This window comes from Orycteropus afer, unplaced genomic scaffold, assembly GCF_000298275.1.
Source record: "Orycteropus afer afer isolate SDZICR_OR568_19922 unplaced genomic scaffold, OryAfe1.0 scaffold00016, whole genome shotgun sequence".
Taxonomy (NCBI): domain Eukaryota; kingdom Metazoa; phylum Chordata; class Mammalia; order Tubulidentata; family Orycteropodidae; genus Orycteropus; species Orycteropus afer.
In genome coordinates, this window is record NW_006921603.1 from 6,473,668 (window position 1) to 6,495,618 (window position 21,951).

General features: G+C 39.0%; 1 protein-coding gene across 1 annotated transcript in view; it reads right to left on the minus strand.

Annotated features, from left to right (window-relative positions):
- The window catches only part of ANK3 (ankyrin 3), a 382,716-nt gene that overhangs the window by 296,047 nt on the left and 64,718 nt on the right, over positions 1-21,951 (minus strand). The window lies entirely within an intron of this gene.

Genomic DNA, 21,951 nt, shown 5'->3' on the forward strand with positions numbered 1-21,951 from the left:
AATCCTACTTCCATAGTGATACTGCCTCGGAAACCCAAGGAGGGGTCGCTATGAGTTGGGTTTGACTCGACGGCACATAACAACAACAACAACAAAATATATATGTATATTTTAATTGCACTTTGGGTGCAAACTTACACAACAAACTTGTTTTACATTCAACAGTTCATACATGTCTGATTTCATGGTACCAATTACCATCCCCAACTGTAAGAAACTCTCCTCTCCTGTCTTCTCCATGGCCACCTCCTCCCTATGCCACCCTCATTCATGCATTCCTGTCTATCCAGGCTTCCTTCGATGTGTCCCTCTGGTATCTCATGGCTGCTTGATCCAAGGGGTGTACCTCCCTAGAGTAGGTGGGTAATCAACCTGGGGTAGGCGTTCTGTATGTGGCCAACAATTCTGGTCATTTTTGTGTTTTTTAACTTTGTTCCACATTTTTCCTCCCATTCTTTCTAGGATCTCCACATTTGATCCTTTTCTGAGTAGTTGGAATTGGTAGCCGGGCACCATCTAGTTCTTCGCGTCTCAGGTCATGGAAGCTGAGGTTCTTGTAGTCCATCTTATCTTTGGACTAATTGTTTCCTGACGACTTTTTTTTCACTCTGCTTTGCTCTATCCGAGAGGAGACCAAGAGTTGTACCTTAGATGGCCACTCAAAAGCTTTTAAGACCCCATTCACTACCCACCAAAATAAGATGTAGAACAAAATTTTTATAAAGTATATGTGCCAAAGGAGCCTGATGTCCCCTGAAACTATCAGAAATACTATTTTGAACATCAAATGTGGAAAGCATTACAAAGACCTAATTATAATGCTATCTATGCTCAGAAAGCCCAGGTTACATGTCTCAGAGCTAGCTTATAGTAGCCTGAGCAATGAGACAGGTAAGTGTACGTAGGCACATAAGGCAACCAGAGGAGGATATTTTACACTTACTCAGTATGTACTCTGTGCCAGCTGCTCTGAATTCCACATCTACCAGCTCATTTATTGCTCATTAACAACTTCTAGATAGTCATTTATTAGGTTATTAGGTATATTTTTCAACTGATTAAACTGTGGTTTGTTATGATTTGCCGTCGAGTCAGACCTGACTCATAGCGACCCCTCCTTGGGTTGCCGAGGCAGTATCGCTGCGGAAGTAGATTGCCCAACCTTCCTTCTGAGGATTGGTTGGTGGATTTGAACCACCAGCCTTCTGGTTAGCAGTCAAGTGCCTTAGGCACTATGCTAGGTCAAGTAAACTTGCCCACACACATCTAATAAGATATAAAGCTGAGAGTGCAACTAGGAAGACTGATTTCAGGGCCTATGACTCCACTCTCTATGCCACACAGCTTCCCTGGTTGCCCCTTGTTGATCATCAGGGTCATGGTAAAAGTGCATTTATTGACTTTGGGAGTAAAGTGACTTTAAGTAATCCTGAGAATTGCAGATTTGTTCTCAAAATATCCACATGAGGAAGAGTGTTCCTGCAAAGCTGAGCATGCAAAACTGAATGTGTGTGTGGCACGCATATGGGTGTGCGTGTATGTGTATGTGTGTGTATGGGTGTGTGGTGGAGGGGTAGGAAGCATACTTCACTATTAAAAATGGTTCACTGGTAATTTAATCTTCCCAGCTTCCTAACACAGCCTCTTACTGTGGTATCCTATAAGTGATAAACCATGGGAACTTGAAATACTTTCAGGATTTTTTCTAATTGCATAAGTATTTTAATAACAAAGATGTTTCATCTGGGGAAAAAAATGCATTCATCACTTTCAATCTTTCCATGTAGTACACTTTTATCCCACACATTCCCAAAGCCTTATCTCATTAACTAGCTTGTTCAACAAAGGGAGCAACCATATAACACATTCAGCAAATATATATATATATATATTCCATTGTTTATTGTGTGTCAGACTCTATTCTAGGTAGTGAGGTTACAGGAGAAAGTAAAACAAAAATGTCCTCCCTCATGGAAATACATTTAACTGTCTGAAAATAAAGTTTTTTAAATGTTAAATATGTACTATGCTGGAGGGTGAAATCCTATGGAGAAAAGTAAGTGGTTGAATTTGGAGTATGTTTTGAAGGTAGATCTGCTGACTAATTATATATGATATGTAAAAGAAAGTCTCTTATAATAAGGATTCTGACCAATAACTGAAAGGATTTACTCATTACTAAGACGGGCAACCACCACTTGTCTGTCAGTTTGCCATACTGTGGTGGCTTGTGTGTTGCTATGAGACTGGAGGCTATGCCACGAGTATTTCAAATACCAACAGGGTCACCCATGGTGGACAGGTTTCCAGACTAAGGCAAACTCAGAAGAACCCCACTTCTCAAAAAATTGGTCAGTGAAAACTTTATGAATAGCAGTGAAACACTGTCTGATATAATAATGGGAAATTACATGAACAGCCCTGAAACACTGTCCAATACAGTGCCAGAAGATGAGTCCCTCAGGTCGGAAGGCACTCAAAATACAACTGGGGAAGAGCTGCCTCCTCAGAGTAGAGCCAACCTTAATGATGTGGATGGAATAAAGCTTTCTGGACCTCCATTTGCTGATGTGGCATGACGCAAAATGGGAAGAAGCAGCTGCAATCATTCATTAATAATCACAACTGGAACGCACAAAGTGTGAATCTAGAAAAACTGGAAGTTGCCAAAAATGAAATAGAACGTATAAAGATCAATATCCAAGGCATCAGTGAGCTGAAATGGACTGTGTTAGGCTATTTGGAATCAGACAACCATATATAATCTACTATCTATGCCAGGAATGACAAATTGAAGAGGAATGACCTTGGCATTCATCATCACAAAGAATGTTTCAAGATCTATCCTGAACTACAATGCTGTCAGTGACAGGATAATACTCATATGTCTACAAGGAAGACCAGTTAATACTACTATTATTCAAATTTATGCACCAACCACCAAAACCAAAGATGAGAAAGTTGAAGATTTTTACCAACTTCTGCAGTCTGAAATGACCAAACATGCAATCCAGATGTGTTGATTATCACTGGCGATTGGAATGCAAAAGTTGGAAACAAAAAAAAAATCACCGGTAGTTGGAAAATACAAGTTTGGTGATAGAAAGAGTGCTGGAGACCACATGTCAGAATTTTGCGAGATCAACAACTTATTCATTGCAAATACCTTTTTTTTTTTTCCAAGCTGAAAGAACTGAAAAAAAAAATTAAGACTGGAGTTGCAATATTGAAAGATTCTATGGGCAAAATACTGAATGATGCAGGAAGATCAAAAGAAGATGGAAGGAATACACAGTCCCTGTACCAAAAAGAATTAGTTGATGTTCATCTATTTCAGGAGGTGGCATAAGATCAAGAGCCAATGGTACTGAAGGAAGAAGTAAAAGCTGCACTGCAGGAATTGGCAAAGAACTAGGCTCCAGGAATTGATGGAATACCCACTGAGATGTTTCAACAGACAGATGTTATGCTGGAGGCACTCGCTAGTCTATGTCAAGAAATTTGGAAGAGAGCTACCTGGCCGACTGGAAAAGATCCACCATATTTGTACCCATTCCAAAGAAAGGTGATCTTACAGAACGTGGAAATTATCGAACGATATCATTAATATCACACACAAGTAAAATTTTACTGAAGATAATAAAAAAACAGTTGCAGCAGTGTATCAACAGAGAACTTGAAGAAATGCAAGCTGGATTCAGAAGAGAATGTGGAATGAGGGATATCATTGCTAATGTCAGATGGATCTTGGCTCAGAGGAAAGAATACTAGAAAGATGTTTACATGTTTTATATTGATGATGCAAAAGCATTAGACTGTGTAGATCATAACAAATTGTGGACGATAGAAAGAAGAATAAAAATTCCGTAACATTTGATTGTGCTCATCAGGAACTGGTACATAGACCAGGAGGCTGTTTCCTGAACAAAACAAGGGATACTACATGGTTTAAAATACAAAGGGAAGTGTGTCAGGGTTGTATCCTTTCATCGTACTTATTCAATCTGTATGTGGAACAAATAATCAGAGAAGCTGGACTATATGAAGAAGAACATGGCATCAGGTGTGGAGGAAGACTCTGCACCAACCTGTGATAGGCAGATGACACAACTTTGCTCACTGAAAGTGAGGATGAGTTGAAGCATTTACTGATGAAGAATAAAGTCTTCAGTATGCAGTATGGATTACATCTCAACATAAAGAAAACAAAAATCCTCACAACTGGACCAATAAGCAGCATCAGAATAAATGGAGAAAAGATTGAAGTTGTTAAAGAGCTCATATCACTTGGTTCCACAATCAGCACAAATGGAAGCAGCAGTCAAGACATCAGATGATATACTGTACTTGGCAAATGTGCTGCAAAAGACCTCTTTTCAGTACTGAAGAGCAAAGATGTCTCCTTGAAGGCTAAGGTGTGCCTAACCCATGCCATGGTATTTTCAATTGCTTTAAATACGTGTGAGAGCTGGACAATAAACAAGGAAGACCAAAGAAGAGTTGATTCTTTTTAGTTATGCTGGCAAAGAATACTGAAAGTACCATGGACTGCCAAAAGAACTAACACGTCTGTCCTGGAAGAAGGGCAGTCGGAATGCTTCTTCAAAGCACGAATGGCCAGACTTCATCTCACCTACTTTAATCATGTTGTCAGAAGGTACCATTCCCTGGAGCAGGATATCATGCTTGGTACAGTAGACCATCAGCAGAAAAGGAAAAGGCCCTCAATGAGTTGGATTGACTCAGTGGCTGCAATGATGGGCTCAGGTATAGCTCAGGATTGTGAGACTGGCACAGGACCAGGTACTGTTTCACTCTGCTGTACATAGTGTCACTATCAGTCTGAACTGACTCAATGGCACCTACCAACAACAACAAGACAGGCAAAGAGAGCTCTGGTCACACTGTGGAGCATTGGGTTAGTAGCATTGGGCTACTAACCGAAAAGTCAAAGGTTCAACTCCACCAGCCACTCCACAGGAGAAAGCTGAGGCGATTTGTCTCTATAAAGATCTACTACAGCTTTAGGAACCCCACAGGGGGAGTTCTACTCTGTCCTATAAGGTCACTATGAACTGGAATTGACTTGATGGCAGTGGGTTTAAGACAGGCAAGAGTGTGGGAAGTAAAGGCTTGGAGTGAAGATATTGAGCTTCTTGAGTTTAGGACATGTTATATTTGAGATGCCCATTTGACAACTTAGTTTGAGTTTCCAGAGAAGCAGACCCTGAGACAATTATTTGTGAAGTACTTTTAGTGTTTTATTTGTGAAATCAACTCAAAAATAGTGAAAAGGATTGGAGACAGGTAAGGTAATGACTACAACATAGGGTGCATTAAACAAAGCAATTGACAACATGGACAACTCAATTTCTGTGGGAAATTCAATCTTTCTAGAAACAGAACATACCTTAAGAGTTATTCCCAAAGTTTGAGAGAGCTGGGGTGTTTACCCATTAACTCCCCTGGGTCATTGGTTGAAGAAGAATCCTGGGGGCAGTTATCTTGGCCCCACATGGAACAAGCAGTTAAAACAGGTTCCAGCTATCAGAGAAAGTCTTCTGGTAAAATCATAAGTGTTTGCAATTGGAAATCAGACCAAAATGAATGCAAATGGTGAGTGACAAGGGAATATGGATGGTTCAACAACATTGCCCCAACATGCAAGTAGAGATTTTGAGTAGGCTGTTGGTTATATAACTTCATATTGTGCCTGCAGTTTAGGTAAGATGTATGGAACAGAAATGTACATTTGGGGGCCCTTCATATACTGATAGGTTTTTTTTTTTTTTTTAAAAAAAACAAAAAGCAAAAAACCATCAGACTCTATGTGATAACCAAGACAGAGAAGGGATGCCATTCAAGGACTGATCTATGGGTAATACCAATGTTTAGGAATTGGAGAGACTAGGAGGGATCAGCCAAGAGACTGAAAAAGAGTAGCTAGCAAGATAGGAGCAAAACTAGGAGCCAGGTGTCCTAGAATTGAGGTAGAGAATGTATTTGAGAGAAAAGAGTGATTACATGTGTCAAATGCTGCTGACTGGTCAAGTACAACCAAGGCTAAGAAATGACTATAGGATTCAACAACATAGTGTATCCTTATGTGTATTCTTGAAAGAACAGTGCTAGTGGAGAGTGGTAAGGGAGATGCCTGTCTAGGGAGGGGACATGAGGGCAGGAAGGAAAGGTTTGGAAATAGTGAATATGAACAACTCTTTACAAGCAATATTCCCTAAAGGGGAACTGAAAAACAAAGTAGCAGCTAGAGGAAGATAGGAGACAAAGAGAGAGAAGGTTTTCAAGATAGAAAAAAATTTTATCTCAGAATGCAAATGGCAAATATCCAACAAGGAAAGAAAACTTGACAACAACAGAAAGAGAAGGAAGAAATGGAGTGATGCCCTTGATTATAAAGAACAGATAGGACTGAGTATGTTAAAAGTGTGGTTTTAGGAGTACATAGAGTTTATAATAGCATAAAAGGCCAAATACCAGGGTGCAGGAGGAAGTGAGTTGATGTGGTGGTAGAGTACAGTCACTAACTGAGAGTGCTGATCTGGTTCTCTTGTATAAAATGTTACTCAAGGTAACCCTCAGAGTCCTCAGCTGCCAAGATGAAATGTTTCCTCTCTGATGATAATGCTGCTGAAAATTTCTCATTTCATGTCTCTGTTTCTCAACGACAACTTTACCTTATCGGACCACCATTAATTCACTGAACTTCAGAGCTGGAAAGAATGGAACTAAAGGTTTTTCTCAGTCGCTCTTTCATATAATCTGTGCCCTCTATGACATTTCCAGTAAATGGCCAGTCAACATTAGTTTGTAATCTTCCAAGCTGAAACTTCAGTTTGAAATTTTCAGGAATGATGAGCTCAAAGATCCTCACACCTTCTAAAATCTTTTTTGGAAAGCCTTCACTACAGCTGCCTAGACTGATGTATACTCTCTTCCTATCCCTATGATTCCAGAACATTCTCAACATCAAACTATGCACCATCCATGATTTTTGACAAGAAAAATGTAAGCTCGTTTGTCCGTTTTGTCTACTGCTACATCACTACAGAAATGTGTAGCATGTGCTCCTTCAACATTTGGTAAATGGTGAGTAAGAAACTTTCTAATGCCTTCTCAATCAAGGTAAGCATTTTTGCTATTCTGCAAACACCTCACGTTCATGTTCTAGGCTGCTTCCTTCCAGCACCTCCATCCTTTTTGGTTGAACTCTCATCAGTGATTAGTTTTCCATAATGTGTCCTGATCTGCTCTTGTTAAACACTAACCACTTGAACCAAGCTGGACCAGCCAGTCTTATACTCCTCACTGATCATTTGAACAACAACAGTGACAGAGAGTCTAAGTCTTGAATACTGTTTGGATTTATCCATCTCATTTGGTGGCATAGTGCCTCAGGCATTTGACTGCTAACTAGAAGGCTGGCGGTTCAAACCCACCAGCCACTCTTTGGAAGCAAGATTGGGCAATCTACTTCTGTAGTGATAATGCCTTGGAAACCCAAGGAAGGGTTGCTATGAGTTGGATTCAACTCGATAACAGTGAGTTTGGGGTTTCTTTCTTTTTTTTTCTTTTTTAAAGAAGCATGAAGACATGATCATCTCAGGCAGGGTTCCTGATCCCAGACAAGGTTCCTGTCACTCCTGCTTCCTAGATATAGACCTAGTTAGAGATCGGCCTTACTTCCTGCCTGTGACAGGAACAGAGGAAGACAAGGGACAGAGAGCAGGGTATTGGACGCTCATGGGCATCTGTTTTTCCTCTCCCTCCATGCAGTGGGCTGTTGGCATATCCCTGCACCCTCTCCCTGAAGTTGGCAGGTGCCAACCAAGTGACTAGTTTTGATCAATGGGCTTTGGATGGAAATGATGCACGTCATTTCTAGGCTGCAGCTATTAATATTGCCAGTACAAAACCCTGCAGGGCCCTCTTTTCCTGCTTCGAGGAACACAAGCATCGGTGAGATGGTTTGGAGTAACTAAGAGGTGGGTTTCACATTCCTCACCCCTGGCACTTGGCTTGAGCAATAAATTGTTATTAATTCTCCACTGTTTTCCAAGCCTGGTTCTTCAGTCTTCTCAATAAAAGTGAACTCCTAATATCTTTCAAGAAATAACCTTTTGATTAAGAAAGCCAAAGTTTTTTTTTTTTTTTTTTCCCCCAATCAGTTTGTAGCATCCTAAAATCTTCCTATGCCATTTTGCTCAAGATCAGGGCAAAGCTCTGATTACTGCCAAAATCTTTGCTGGGAACCTACCTAGGTTCCAGATTGCTTCCGTCCAGCACCTAAATCCCTTCTGGTTGAACTCTAATCAGTGATTGATTTTCCATAATGTGTCCTGCTCTGTTCTTAAATACTAAGCACTTGAATCAAGCTGGGCCAGCCAATCTTCTATTCCTCACTGATAATTTGAATAACAACAGTGACAGAGAGTCTAAGTCTCAAGTACTGTTTTGATTTATCCACCTAGTGGCTTAGTGCCTAAGGCATTTGACTGCTAACCAGAAAGCTGGTGGTTCAAACCCACCAGCTACTTCTTGCAATCAAGATTACCTATCTCTCTTCTTTATTTCCAGATCCTTCTCTACCCTAATGTGGTTCCCCATCATTAGAATTTTTCTACCACAGGAGCTCTGGTAGCATAGTGCCTAAGGCACTTGACTGCTAACCAGAAGGCTGGCGATTCAAACTCACCAGCCACTCCTCAGAAGGAAGACTGAGCAATCTACTTCCATAGTGATACTGCCTTGGCAACCCCAGGAGGGGTCGCTATGAGTCAGGGCCAACTCGATGGCACACAACAACAACCACATCAAAGTCTTTGGTCTTGAGAAAGCATTATTCTTTTCGTTTCTAGTATCATAATCTTCCCCTGCTTTCCATCACCACCCAGATTCCCGTATGTATTTTCTCCCATCATCACCAACTGTTCTCTAATCATCAGCCAAATCACTGATCCTCCTACTGATTATGATCACTTTTCCTTGTAGGTAGATATGAATTGTTTGATTGTCTCCTCTCCATTATTAAAAGGTAAGCTTCCTCAAGGCAGGCAGCAGATCTAGTTTATCTGAGGATGTATTTTTGACAAAGTTCACAGAAGGAGGAGGGAGGAAGGATAGAGCCACATCAATTGCTTCAACTGTGGCGACCAGTGGACCGTAAGATGTCGAATCAGAATCTCTCTCACTTCTATGCCTGTTCTTTGGTAGGTGTCTGGGGCTGCTGATACTCGATAGAGTGGTTTAGTAGATAAATATTTAGGGAGAAATTGACATCCTCTCCCTAATGAGATAGGGACGGAGCAAATAATTTCCTCTTAGGTTAGGATAGCAAGCTCTGACGCTCTTTTTCCTCCTCTTACTAAGCAGATAGATACAACAGATATTAATGTGTAAATTTAGAACTGTGGGATGGTTGGTAAACACTGCCTTATACAAAAAAATTTTTGTACTAACTCCTACATTCTACTTATCTTTTTTTTCTCCTTTTAGTGAAGCAAGAGAGTCTGTAACAGTTACACTATCTTCTAAGTCTCAATTATTTATTTTCACAAAGGTGTGCAGAAAATGAAGTCTCCTGACTTCAATTACATTTTAAACACACTTGGACTGACACCAATTAAATGAACTCTAGTCAGTGTTTTCTTTAAAAGAATGCTTTCTAAAAGGTAAGCCACCACCTTCAAATTTGTCTGTTCTATCTACTCAAATTTAGGCTGGATTCCCATAAAGTACATATTTCCAAGGTAAGAAAACAAAGACTATGCAGCTGTGACACTTCCAAGAGATAGTAGTTGATAAGACAATATAACTGAATTCAACAAAAAATAAAAATTTCAGTGGTATGTTTAATGTCATATATCACTTCTATAGATTTATATAGGCTTATCAAATCAATTGGTATCAATTTTATATGATTGGATAAAGGCAGAGTTAAAAATATTATTGCTAAAGAAATAAAGTTAAATGTGGATAAAGATTTGTCAGTAAATGTTCACTGCAACATTATTTATAAGGAAGGACAATTAGAAGCAATGTCTAATAAAACTGAGTAGTGAGTAAAAATGATTCTACCTCTATGGTGGAATACTCTGTATCTTAAAACATTATTTATTTTTAAAATTAATGATCTGATAAAATGCTTATGGTGTAAAGCTAAATTCAAAATAAATAAATAAAAAGCCAAGATCTGTAATATTTGTACAGATCTACATACGGGGCAGGGATAGTTCAATGGTAGAATTGTTATCTTCCACACAAGAGCCCTGGGTACGATTTCCAGCCAGTGCACCTCAAGTTCAACCCCTACCCATCTGTCAATGGAGGCTTGTGTGTTGCTATGAACAGGCTTCACGGGAGCTTCCAGACAAAGATGGCAAATGAAGAATGGCTTGGTAATCTACTTCCAAAAGTCAGTCAATGAATCATGAAATCAAAGAAAAGACTAGAAGAAAATCTGGGTTAACAGACTTCTTATTTTCAGAATTTCCACAATCTGAATGACTGCTTTTACAATTACTTCTAAAGTTAAGAGGTCAATAATGTAGAGAAAACCTTACCATGAAATTAAACCTGAGGCTAACATGCAGGTCATTCATCAATCTTGCTCTTACTCAGAATCTGTTTTCTACGCACCTATCACCAACCGTTACCCTAAGTAGGTTCAGTCTTTATGACCAACACATTTGCCTGTCCTTAACATTTGCTAATAAATAAAGTGGCTAAGGCACTTGACTGCTAAGCAGAAGGCTGGCGGTTCAAACCCACCAGCCACTCCTCAGAAAGAAGATGGGGCAATCTACTTCCGTAGTGATACTGCCTCGGAAACCCAAGGAGGGGTCGTTATGAGTCGGGTCCCACTTGATGGCACATAACAACAACAACAGGAGATTTAAAGAGTTCACAATCTAAACAAAAACATATTAGTTGATCACAAGTAGCAATTAAAAGAATGAACTGATTTCATTCAGATATGAATATTAGATGCAACTTGCCTATGCAGAGAAACTATTTTAAAGACAGACTTTAAAAAGAAGAGAGAAATTGCTCATCTCTCCTCTCTCACCACAGGAAGGGTCACTATTATTATTATAATATTTCAACTAGTGATCTAGCCATAATAACTCATTTGGAAAACTCACATCAGGAAATTCATCCACGAAGGTAACAGATTTTTTGTTGCAGTCTAAGCCATTTCTGTTGTGCTAAACTCAGCATAAATGGGTACTACCATCCTCCTCATGATTGAAACTAATCAAGATACCCCTCTGTTTATGCCATTACAAGCACTTGCAAACAGGCCTGTTTCCTTAATGAAAAGTATGAAGAAACAACTCAGGGTTTTTGTCAGAAAAACTGAAGATTTTCTGTTGCAGACATATCCAGTTTAATTATAACTGTACTAATATCTAGTATAATGTGGAAAGGAAATGTTATACAGTGCTCGTCCCTTAGATGCTCACCGTAAATCAGGTAGCCACCTAATTCAAGTAGGAATTCTGCAAGGGCTGTAGCTGTAGGTGTTGGTTCCACTGGTCTGATAAGCATGTAACACACAGAATGTGTATTGTTTCTGTTAGGTTGACATTTACTGATTTTTGCCAGTTTACCCCTTGTAGTCACCTCACAGTTGGCTCAGTTAGAGAGACACATGGTGGGGGAACAGAAGGGAAAGGTTGCTTTAAAGTGGCAGCTCTCAGTATTGCTGCATTTGCCTGGCAGTAGCTATTGTGGAGGCAGGGAGGGAACATAGGCAGACATTCAGGAAAGACCAAAAATAAACATACATGTTAAAGTATCCCAATTTAAAAGAAATATCATATGATCCAGTGATCCTACTACTAGATATATACATCCTAGAGAAATAAGAACTGTGACACAAATAAATATACGCTTACCTATTTTAATCACAGCATCATTTACAGTTACAAAAAGATGAAAACAACATAAATGTCCATCAACAGAAGAACAGATAAACTATGGCACATACAAACAATGGCATACTGTTGTTGTTGTTAGGTGCTGTCTAGTCAGCTCTGACTCACATCAACCATATGTACGACAGAACGGAACACTGCTTGGTCCTGTGTCAGACTCACAATCCTTGCCACACTGCTGCAGCCACCGTGTCAATCCATCCTGTTTAAGGCTTTCCCCTTTTTTGTTGGCCCTCCACTTTACCAAGCATGATACTCTTCTCCAAGGAATGATCCCTTCTGACAACATGACCAAAGTAGGTCAAACGAAGTCTGGCCATTCTCGCTTCTAAGGAGCATTGCAGCTGCACTTCTTCCAGGACAGATTTGTTAGTTCTTTTGGCAGTCCATGGTACTTTCAATATTCTTTGCCAACATCACAACTCAAGAGCATCAACTCTTCTTCGGTATTCCTTGTTCATTGTCCAGCTTTCACATGCATATGAGGCAACTGAAAATACCATGGCTTGGGTAAGCACACCTTAGTCTTCAAGGAGACATCTTTGCCCTTCAATATTTGAAAGAGATCTTATTGCATGGTATTGCCCCATGCAATATATCATTTGATGTCTTGACTGCTGTCTCCTTTGGTGTTGATTGTGGAACCAAGTGATATGAACTCTTTTAACAACTTCAATCTTTTCCCCCATTTATTGTGATAATATTAATGGTCCAGTTGTGAGGATTTTTGTTATCTTTATATTGATTTGTAATCCATACCTCAGACTGAAGTCTCTAATCTTCATCAGTAAGCACTTCAAGTCATCTTCACTTTCATCAAGCAATGTTGTATCATCTGCATATCACAGGTTGTTAATGAGTCTTCCCTGCAATCCTGATGTCACAGCCATCTTCATACAGTCCAGTTTCCCAGATTATTTGTTCAGCGTACAGACTGAATAAGTATGTTGAAAGGATACAACCCTGAAGCACTCCCTTCCTGATTTTAGTGGCATACTATGAAACCTTAAAGAATGACAATGAATCTGCAAAGCATCTCACAACATGGACGAACCTGGAGGATATTATGCTGAGTGAAGTCAGTCAGTCACAAAAGGACAAAAATTATGTGTGACCACTACTATAGAAAGTCAAGAAAAGGTTTACACATATGAAAAAACATTCTTTGATGGTTAGCAGAGATGAGGGTGGGGAGGGAAAATCACTAACTAGGTAACAGACATATATTAACTTGAGTGAAGGCAAAGACCAAAATTTAAATAAAAACAAAAACAAAAATGCCCTATTCTAAACCATCTTAAGCAGAAGCACTGGTATATTTTGATAACTGCCTTCTGCAACAATGCTTCTGAGGCTGGGGCTCTGTGCAGTCTCTGGGGCTTCTGTGATGCTGTTTAATTTTAATCATTCTGAGAATCAGTGCTTTAGGATAGCATCAGAGAAATCACTGACCTGTGAAAAGTGATTACAATACACAAAAAAAACTGATCCACTGGGAGGATAAGTAGAAATAAGAATAAACCAACTTATACAGTATCATAACAATTTTAGGCTTATTTGGGCAGGGTCTATTTAAAGTATGTGTGCACATAGCTATCCTTTTCAGGAGGTGAGGTACAAACAAATACATTATAGATTAGAGCTCTTCACTCTTTTTCATTCTGAAAAAGGTCTCTAAAATATGACGTGTGACTGTATATCTGAATTCCTCAACTGTCCATGGTGTATGTCAAGACAATTATTTTTTACAAGAAAAAACAAAAACAAAAGAACAACCACTATGAAATTCGCTAATAAGCACCAACTATTATGAATATTGATTACTATTTAGTTTCTAATTACATTATTACTTTCTCTGTTTCCATCAATTGTCCACTAATGAAACAGAATTTGTGTTGCTTAGCAGTGCTTTGTCCGATTTTCTAGCAAGGTGTACCCAGCAATTGCAGTAGAGAAGGGAGATTAACACTAAAATGCAAAAGGTTAAACTCAGATGGCAGCAATTAGGTTTATTTCTGCTAGTATTAATAGCCCTTCCACAAAGTTTCCAGCCTTGGAAATGTTAGGTAGCAATCATCTTGTACTCTGTCACCTCATAAAGACTTTTATCAACAGTTATCATAATTAACATGGCTTCACGTACTTATAGTTTGACCACCTTAACTAATCCCTATAATTTAATTGGAAAGTACACTTCAATGGAAAACACTTCCACTGATTAAAAAAAAATGGTCTATTTTACCAGCACCCAAAAACCACTTTAATCTTATCCTCCCTGTGTACCCCATAATGCATTTACCAGTGTGGTCAAAATTTTTATTCTTAGCAATTTGGCATACTTCTGCTTCATCAGCTAGCTAGAGAAATGCAAGACATTACTAAAAGAAAACCAAATTTATCTTTCCAGGAGATTTAGAAAATGAGAGTTCATATTCTAAACTAAAACACAGTAATTGATCCAATTTTGGGCCAACAGAGGAGCAAAGCTGCAGAACTAGAAAGATCCAGATGTGTTTCCTTGGCAAGTTCTCTAACTGGTCCACAAATTTCAGGGCCAAGTGCCCTTCTTGACACGAGGAGGTAAAAGAAAGCGATGAGGATTTCAGAAGACTTTTATTATGCAGTAAAATTTTTATTTGACTTGTACGCTGTGGTGCCACAAACAGTTATTAACTGAAAGGCTGGTGGTTCAAACCCACTCAGCAGATAATACAAGAGAAAAACCTGGTGATCTGCTCTCATAGAGATACCAGCCATAAAACCCTACAAGGCACTTCTTCTCTATTACATGGGGTCACTATGAGCTGGAACCAACTTGACAGCAATAAACAAGAAAGAAGGAAAATGCATGAAATGCTTCACCCTAAAATTGAGAACTGGTACAAAGGATAGCCCCTTTCTTGGTGGTAGAGATCTCCACAGGTTGGCGTTTTGTAGGTATAAAAATGATCATCTAAATTCAATTTTTTTTACTTATCAACTTGGACTCCAGGGAACCAACTTCTGGAGATCCATGAGCCACCCTCCCCCCCGCCCCCAACACACACACAAGTGTATGCCTATTAGCTGTTAATTCTCATTTGGCAGTGAAAATAGGGGGCTAATCTACAGATTTCATCAGATTTTCAAAGGTTTGAAATACTGGTGTTTACAGTCCCTTAAATTCCCACAATTAATGACACTTTCATTTTGTATTAAAGACAAGGTCCTGGGGGATTGTTCATCTGTTCATATCCCTGCCATTTTGAGAATATGAGACTTTAGGAAAAAGTGTGTCTAGGCTCCAGGAGTATGCCCAGGAGCACTGAGGGAAAAGGGAACAAGTCTCAGTATGGGCGCTTTCCTAACTTGTTAGTGAGGCTCCCGGGCAACCAACAGCAAAAATGAGGTTGTGGGTATCTGGTGAAGTGAGGTCTACAAACTTGAGTCTTAAAGACAAAGCATACCTCACATCAACCTCTATGCAGCAGAAAAAAAGCATTTTTATTTTCTCAAAACACTACTACTGTGGGACATTAAAAAAAAATTACTACAGAACAAATTGTTTCTGCATAGGAAAGAAAATAGTTTTTGGTAGGATTTAACCTCAAAGTTGTTTCTTTCCAGGCAATCTACAATAATTCTGTTCCCTGCAAATGAGAAATGTCAGGCCTGGACCATTTCTGCTGTTTTTTTAAGAACTGAGGACAGTTGACCCACCTAAATCCCAGTCTTTACACACAGCTGTAGGATAACAAATAAGGGTAGGGAACCAAAGCCATATAATTATAGATGATGAAGATGGCTTTTGAAACTGGTAATTTTGAGCAACTGAGGATGGAACAATGAAAATTTTAGTGCTCCCAATAGTTCTGATTCAAAAACTAATCTGTACCAAATGAACAGGTACGACAGGACCACATCACTATCTTTTCTTGAAATAAGTGTCTAAACGCTATGTGAGCTTTAACCCTTTAAAGACCAAATTATTTTCTGCTTGGATTTTTGTTGTTGTTGTTGTTGAAACCATATGTTTTCAGTAATGGAAGGCATTTTGAATGAAGTGGAAAAAAAAAATTTTTTTGAGGTAATAATGGATTTTGATACAATTAGTGGCGCATACATCTCTCCATGGGTCTCTGGTGCTGGGTTTCATGTGATGCATATTTCTTCAGATTCACATAGTTCAACAGGTCCCAGCAGATGAAAGCACACACTAAAAGTGGGATAGAAATTTATCCCACTAAACCTCAGAGGCAGAAAATTCAGGTGGGCACTCTATGCCCCATGGGTCACAAAAGGGTTCATTTAATCCTTACACTATGGTGGGTTCCATTATTGTCTTCATTTTACTAATGAGAGAAAGCACAGAGGGTTGAGACACCTCCTCAAAGTTGCACACTACTTCTAGGGGCTGAGATGGGATAAGAATTTCAGCTGAGTTGCAGAAACCAAGGAAACCCTATGGAACAGTTCTACTCTAATACATGGGGTTACCATGAGTTAGAATCAACTTGTTGGCGACAAGCTTTGTTTGTTTGTTTTGGTGATGTATCTTTAAAATGCACAAGTGAGAAAGAACAAATGAAAACCCTATTTTGTTCCTAGATTTCACTTTCTCATACTATTTTCCTCAATTTAGTAAGTCACCGTAACCAATAGCTCACAATGGAAAACGTGAACTTTAAGACACGTATACTATGCCCTCATTAAATCTTCCAGAAGAAATGTGTTACACATGCACATAGACACAGAAGAAAAAGCAATACCACAACAGTGATGGTAGTTATTTCAGGTTTGGTGTAGTTTGGAGAAATTTTTAAGTTGTTCTTTTTGCTTACTTCTGTTTTCTAATATTAACATGTATTTTAAGCGGAAAATAAAAGTGAGTTATTACAAAAGAAATAAAAAGTGCATCACGCTTAAGAACAACTGTACAGAAATAGCTTGCATATCTACTGACACCCTCTGATGCTCTTGATCCTACAGTTCAGAGCCCGCTGCAGCCCTGCAAACTGGCAACAGCTCTGCCGAAGCACAAAACCTGTGTACGTGGAGAAGCACCCTTTGTAGAGACAGGAGAAGGAATCCTTCCTTGGCCATCTCCCCATGGATCTAAGTTCCCTTTACAGTCAGGCAAGTAGACTGGTGATGAAACCTTAGTGGAGAACCTGTCCCTGAGCACGCTGGCCCTTCCTTCTTGGTTTTCAGGGACATACTCAGCAAAGTGGCACAAAGGGATTGTGTTCAGTGGCCCTGTCATCAAGAGGAAGCCTATAAAATTAGTTGAAGAGAAACAATTTCTGTTTCTAAGACCAATTCATTCAGCAGGGCTCTCAGGGAATGCACGGAGGTGGTTTAATTGTGTGAGTTGGGGTATTCTTCCGATCATGAAACAGTAAGACAGCAATGAACTTTGAAGTCCTTGAGTTTAGCTGATCAAATAAATATAAAATGCCCATTTTCCCCCATGCTTTTCATGTTTTCTCCCACTGCTCATGGTATTGCATATTTTCTATCCAGTCTTGTCTTGAACGCCTCCATCTGTCTCATTTCTGTTTCCTGAACCCTGTATTCCTGTTAAACCCTACAGTCTAAGTTCTCCTCTTCATACACAACCCTTTCTGTTTTCCTCCAAGCATCAGATATTCCCATGATTTCCTTTCATTTTTCTGTCCTGGATTTATTCTTCTAATCATAGCCTTTTCTCTCATCGGACTTTCACTTAATATTTTCCTTATTAAATTCCATGCTTCCCCTGAGACTTCACAATCTCTTAAGTTATTCCCTAGTTTGTATTCTTTGCCTGTCTCGCCTTCACTCTCAGGGATGTCTCTGTTATCTCACACTTGGCAAACATGCACCTCTCCCCAAACCACAAGTCCTTGATTCAGTTTCACAAATGTCTACTGAGTACCTAATATATGTCAGGCATGTAAAAGAGATACTAAAAATAAGGACCATATATGACCCGACAATCTCAACCCCAGGTATATGCCAGCAGAAGTGAAGGCAGTAAAGCGAAAAGAAACCTGGACACCAATGCTAACTGCAGCACTTTTCACAACAGCCAAGATGAGGAAACAACTAAAACGTCCACCAACGGAAGAATTAAAAAAAAAAAAAAAAAAAAAAGGTATATATATACAATGGCAGGTGACACAGCTATAAAGGTAAATGAAATCCTGATGCATGCCACAACATGGATGAATCTTGTAAACATTCTGAACACAGTAAGTCAGTTGCAAAAGGGCAAATGTTATCAATTCTCACTTGTATCAAATATGCAAAGACACAGGAAAAGGAGGAAATGTGGGGTTCTGCTTAGGGGGTATTGAGTTGATGTTGATGGAAGTTGAATAATTTGGAAAATGATAGCAAGAATGGTTGCACAACTTGAAAAAATATAATCAGTGTCACTGAATTGTACATATGTGGAAATTGTCAAATTGGTGAATGTTTTGTGTTTTTTCCACTCCAATTTAAAAAAAAAAAAAAAAGGAATATTGCATGGTATGCCCCACCTTCAAGTAGTTATAGCCTTAGATTATGTAAGTAATTCCCACCCTGGTAAGTGCTACAGCAGAACTATGTATATTCTTGAAGTGACGTATAAGCTAAAAGCAGGTTGGACGTGACTATCACTGAAGTAGCACTGAATTTATGCCACTATCCACTTTATTTTTTATGTTTTTTTCCAGCCCATTAAAAACAAAAAAACTGAGTCCCATAGTTCAAAACTACTTGAAATGCTGTTGTGAACTATTAAGAAGTCTGATGCATGATCTCTTTAGTGTGCACTAAGATTCATGCCCTGTTTCCTTGTTTCTTTTCTCCATTCCTGATTTCTTGTTGACTAAAGAATTTGAGTTCCACTGCTCATCACACAGCAGGGAATTGAGGACTCATTGATGGAAAGTACAATTAAACGTAATTCGCCAGAGTAAAGAATGGGTCAGAGGTATAATAAACTTTTACCCACCCAGCAGACATAGAAAATAGTATTCAAGTTAATTCAGTACTTTGGTCAATCCTTAGACCAACCCCCCCCCCAAAAAAAACACACAAATTCACTGCCATCCAGTTGGTTTCAACTCATAATGACCCCCACTGTGGTTCTGAAGCAGTAAATCTTTATGGAAGTAGATTGCCTCATCTTCCTTCCATGGTGCAGCTGGTGGGTTTGAAATGCCAACCTTCTGGTTAGCAGTCAAACACGTTAAGCACTGAGCCACCAGACTCTTTATACTTACATTAATGGTCCTCAAACATCCTTGTGATCCAGAATCATCCAGAGGGCTGGTTTTAAATACAGATCACTAGGGCCCACTCTCAGTAGTTCTCATTTAGTAGGTCTGGATTGGGGTTTGAGAATGTGTATTTCTAACAAGTTCCCAGATGATTTTGATGCTGCTGGTTGAGGGACCCTATTTTGAGAACTGCTGATCTAGAGAATTCATTTCGAAAGAAAAAATCTGTAATAAACTAACTCATTTCTCAAATTATTTAGAACATAGAATCTTTTTGTTATTGTGGTTTTGTATTATCAGTGGCATCAAGGCACACCCGTGATGCATGCAGCAAACAATGGGAATTCTCACTGTCCACTATTATAACTTTGGAAGATAGAGGGCAGTGTGCTGAATGTTCCCCACCCTTTTGATAAAATCTGTATGTTTCTTTTCTAAACAAATCCTTGACAAAAATTTCTCCTTTGACTATTCCTTATTTTCCTTTTTCCTTACAGAAGTTTAGTGTATTTTATTTTATTTTTTGTTATTGCTGTTATTTGAGAGTTTTGTTTGTTGTGTGTTTATTTCCAAATAAACGGACACTGTGTTTGACTCTGACAGCCATGAAGTCTGGTAGGAAGCTTCACAGATGTTTGGTGAATTTCCAAAAAGAGAATCAGTATCTACACCAAGTCCAGAGTGAAACAGAATGCAAACCGTTTCTTTGCTTTTCTAGTATAAAAATAGATTTGTGTTTATTTGCTAGAAAAAAAAATTCTAGCATGATTAAAAGGTTCAGACATTAAGTGGTACATTTTGAAAGTGCTGCATAGCTATATGGCTTGCATTAACATCTGTGGGAGTTAAATCCTCCGCATTGCTATGAAAATGCAATCTACTTAGAGGCCAAGAATATTTCTGGGCTGTGAAAGAAGACAGAAACATTACCAGAGAGATAAAACATCAGTACACCTTTTTAGAAACCTATGACTCCGGGAACCTCCTAGACTATGGCCCTCAGTCACCCTTCAAACCAACCGAACAATAGACAGGCTTAAAAAGTGAACACCAGGGAGGTATGCACTCCTTAGAACAATCAACCATAGGGTATCAAAGAGGCAGCATTTGCCCAGGGACAAAGCTCAGAAGGCACGAAGAGATAGAGAATAAGAACGAAGTGAAATGGTAAACACAGGCAGGAAGTGGGAAGAGTGCTGTGGGGAAGAGTGTTGTGGGGAATGCAATCAATGTCACACTAAAAAAAATGTGTATAGGATGTTGAGTGGAAAACTAATTTGCTCTGTAAACTTTCACTCAAATCAGAATAAAAATTAAAAAAACACAAACAAACAAACAAAAAAAAACCCCATACTCTTCTATTAGGAAAAATGCTATGTTACGGTCTCTACTTGTACATGTGAACAGGTATTCCTCAGTAACACTGCTTAGATAATAAACATGCCACTTTGTCTTTTTTTTTTTCTTTTAATCCCCCATTCATTTCCTTATTAGACCACAGTCCTCTCACATAGTCTTTGAGTCAGTTCTTTTGTGATTTACCAGGATGGAGATTTCATCTGGGATGGCTGTATGTACTAACATAGGAAGGCGTAGGGAATACAGACAGCCGTGGCTTGGAATTCCAGTTCTGCCGTTCTATCATTCAGTGACTATGCCCCTTTCAGAAAGCGGTAGAAGCATTTCTTCCTCCATGAAATGCCAACCACAATATTTACCCTATAGGGTTTGTGAAAATACTAAATGAAATAATAAAACCAAAGTAGCTCTTTTGACTTGTCTGGGCAACTTTCTCCTTCCATGACAGTGATGAGTGTTTAGGGAATATGAACAGGAATACTAGTAAAAATAGCAGAGGTTCTAGAAGTGGCAATAATAGTAGCAGTAAGAGTACTGCCCAGAATTTACTAAGCACTTACCCTTTGCCAGGCCACTGCTGGAAAATATGGTGGCTTGTGTTAACTGGCAAGAACTGTCCCTCTTCAGGAAAATGTACTAATACCTACACTTAATCTATAAATAAGAGGTGGTGACTGATGCCCCTGTATATAACTAGCACATAATCGTTCAACTGTATGCTGCAGCTCTAGCTAAGTGTTTTGATTGTTTCATTTAATCATCACCAAAAAATCTACATGGGAGATACCATTATTAAGCCTTTTACAAATCAAGGAGATGACTGTAAAGGTCAAAGTAAAAATGGTAGGAACATTCAACAGACATACAAAAAAAACAAACAAACAAACAAACAAAAAAAAACAAATCTCTATGTAGAAATGATTCCATCTCATAGATATCCTTATAGAACAGAAAATAACTGCCCCATAGGGTTGACAAACCTGTAAATCTTTACAGAACCAGACTGCCACATCTTTCTACAGTGGAGTGGGTGGTGGATTTGAACCACAGACTTTTCGGTTAGCAACCAAGTGCTTTAAGGACCATGTCACTTAGGATTCTTGACCAAGATGTAATCTGTGCAAATTCTATTCTAAGCACTACACCTGTGTATTATTTCATTTTATCCTCATAATGATTCTATACAATTTATTCTTATTTTACTCATAAGGAAACTGAGGCATAGGGAGATTAAGAAACTAGCTCAAGATTTCACACAGAGTGGAATAGCAGACCTGCGACTGAAACCCAAGATTATTTGGCTCCAGAGCAAGGACGTTGAACCACATTATTCCATACAGTTTGCCTCTTACTCCTTCTTCTGTTGTTGTTGTTATGTGCCGTTGAGTCAGCCCCAACTCATAGTG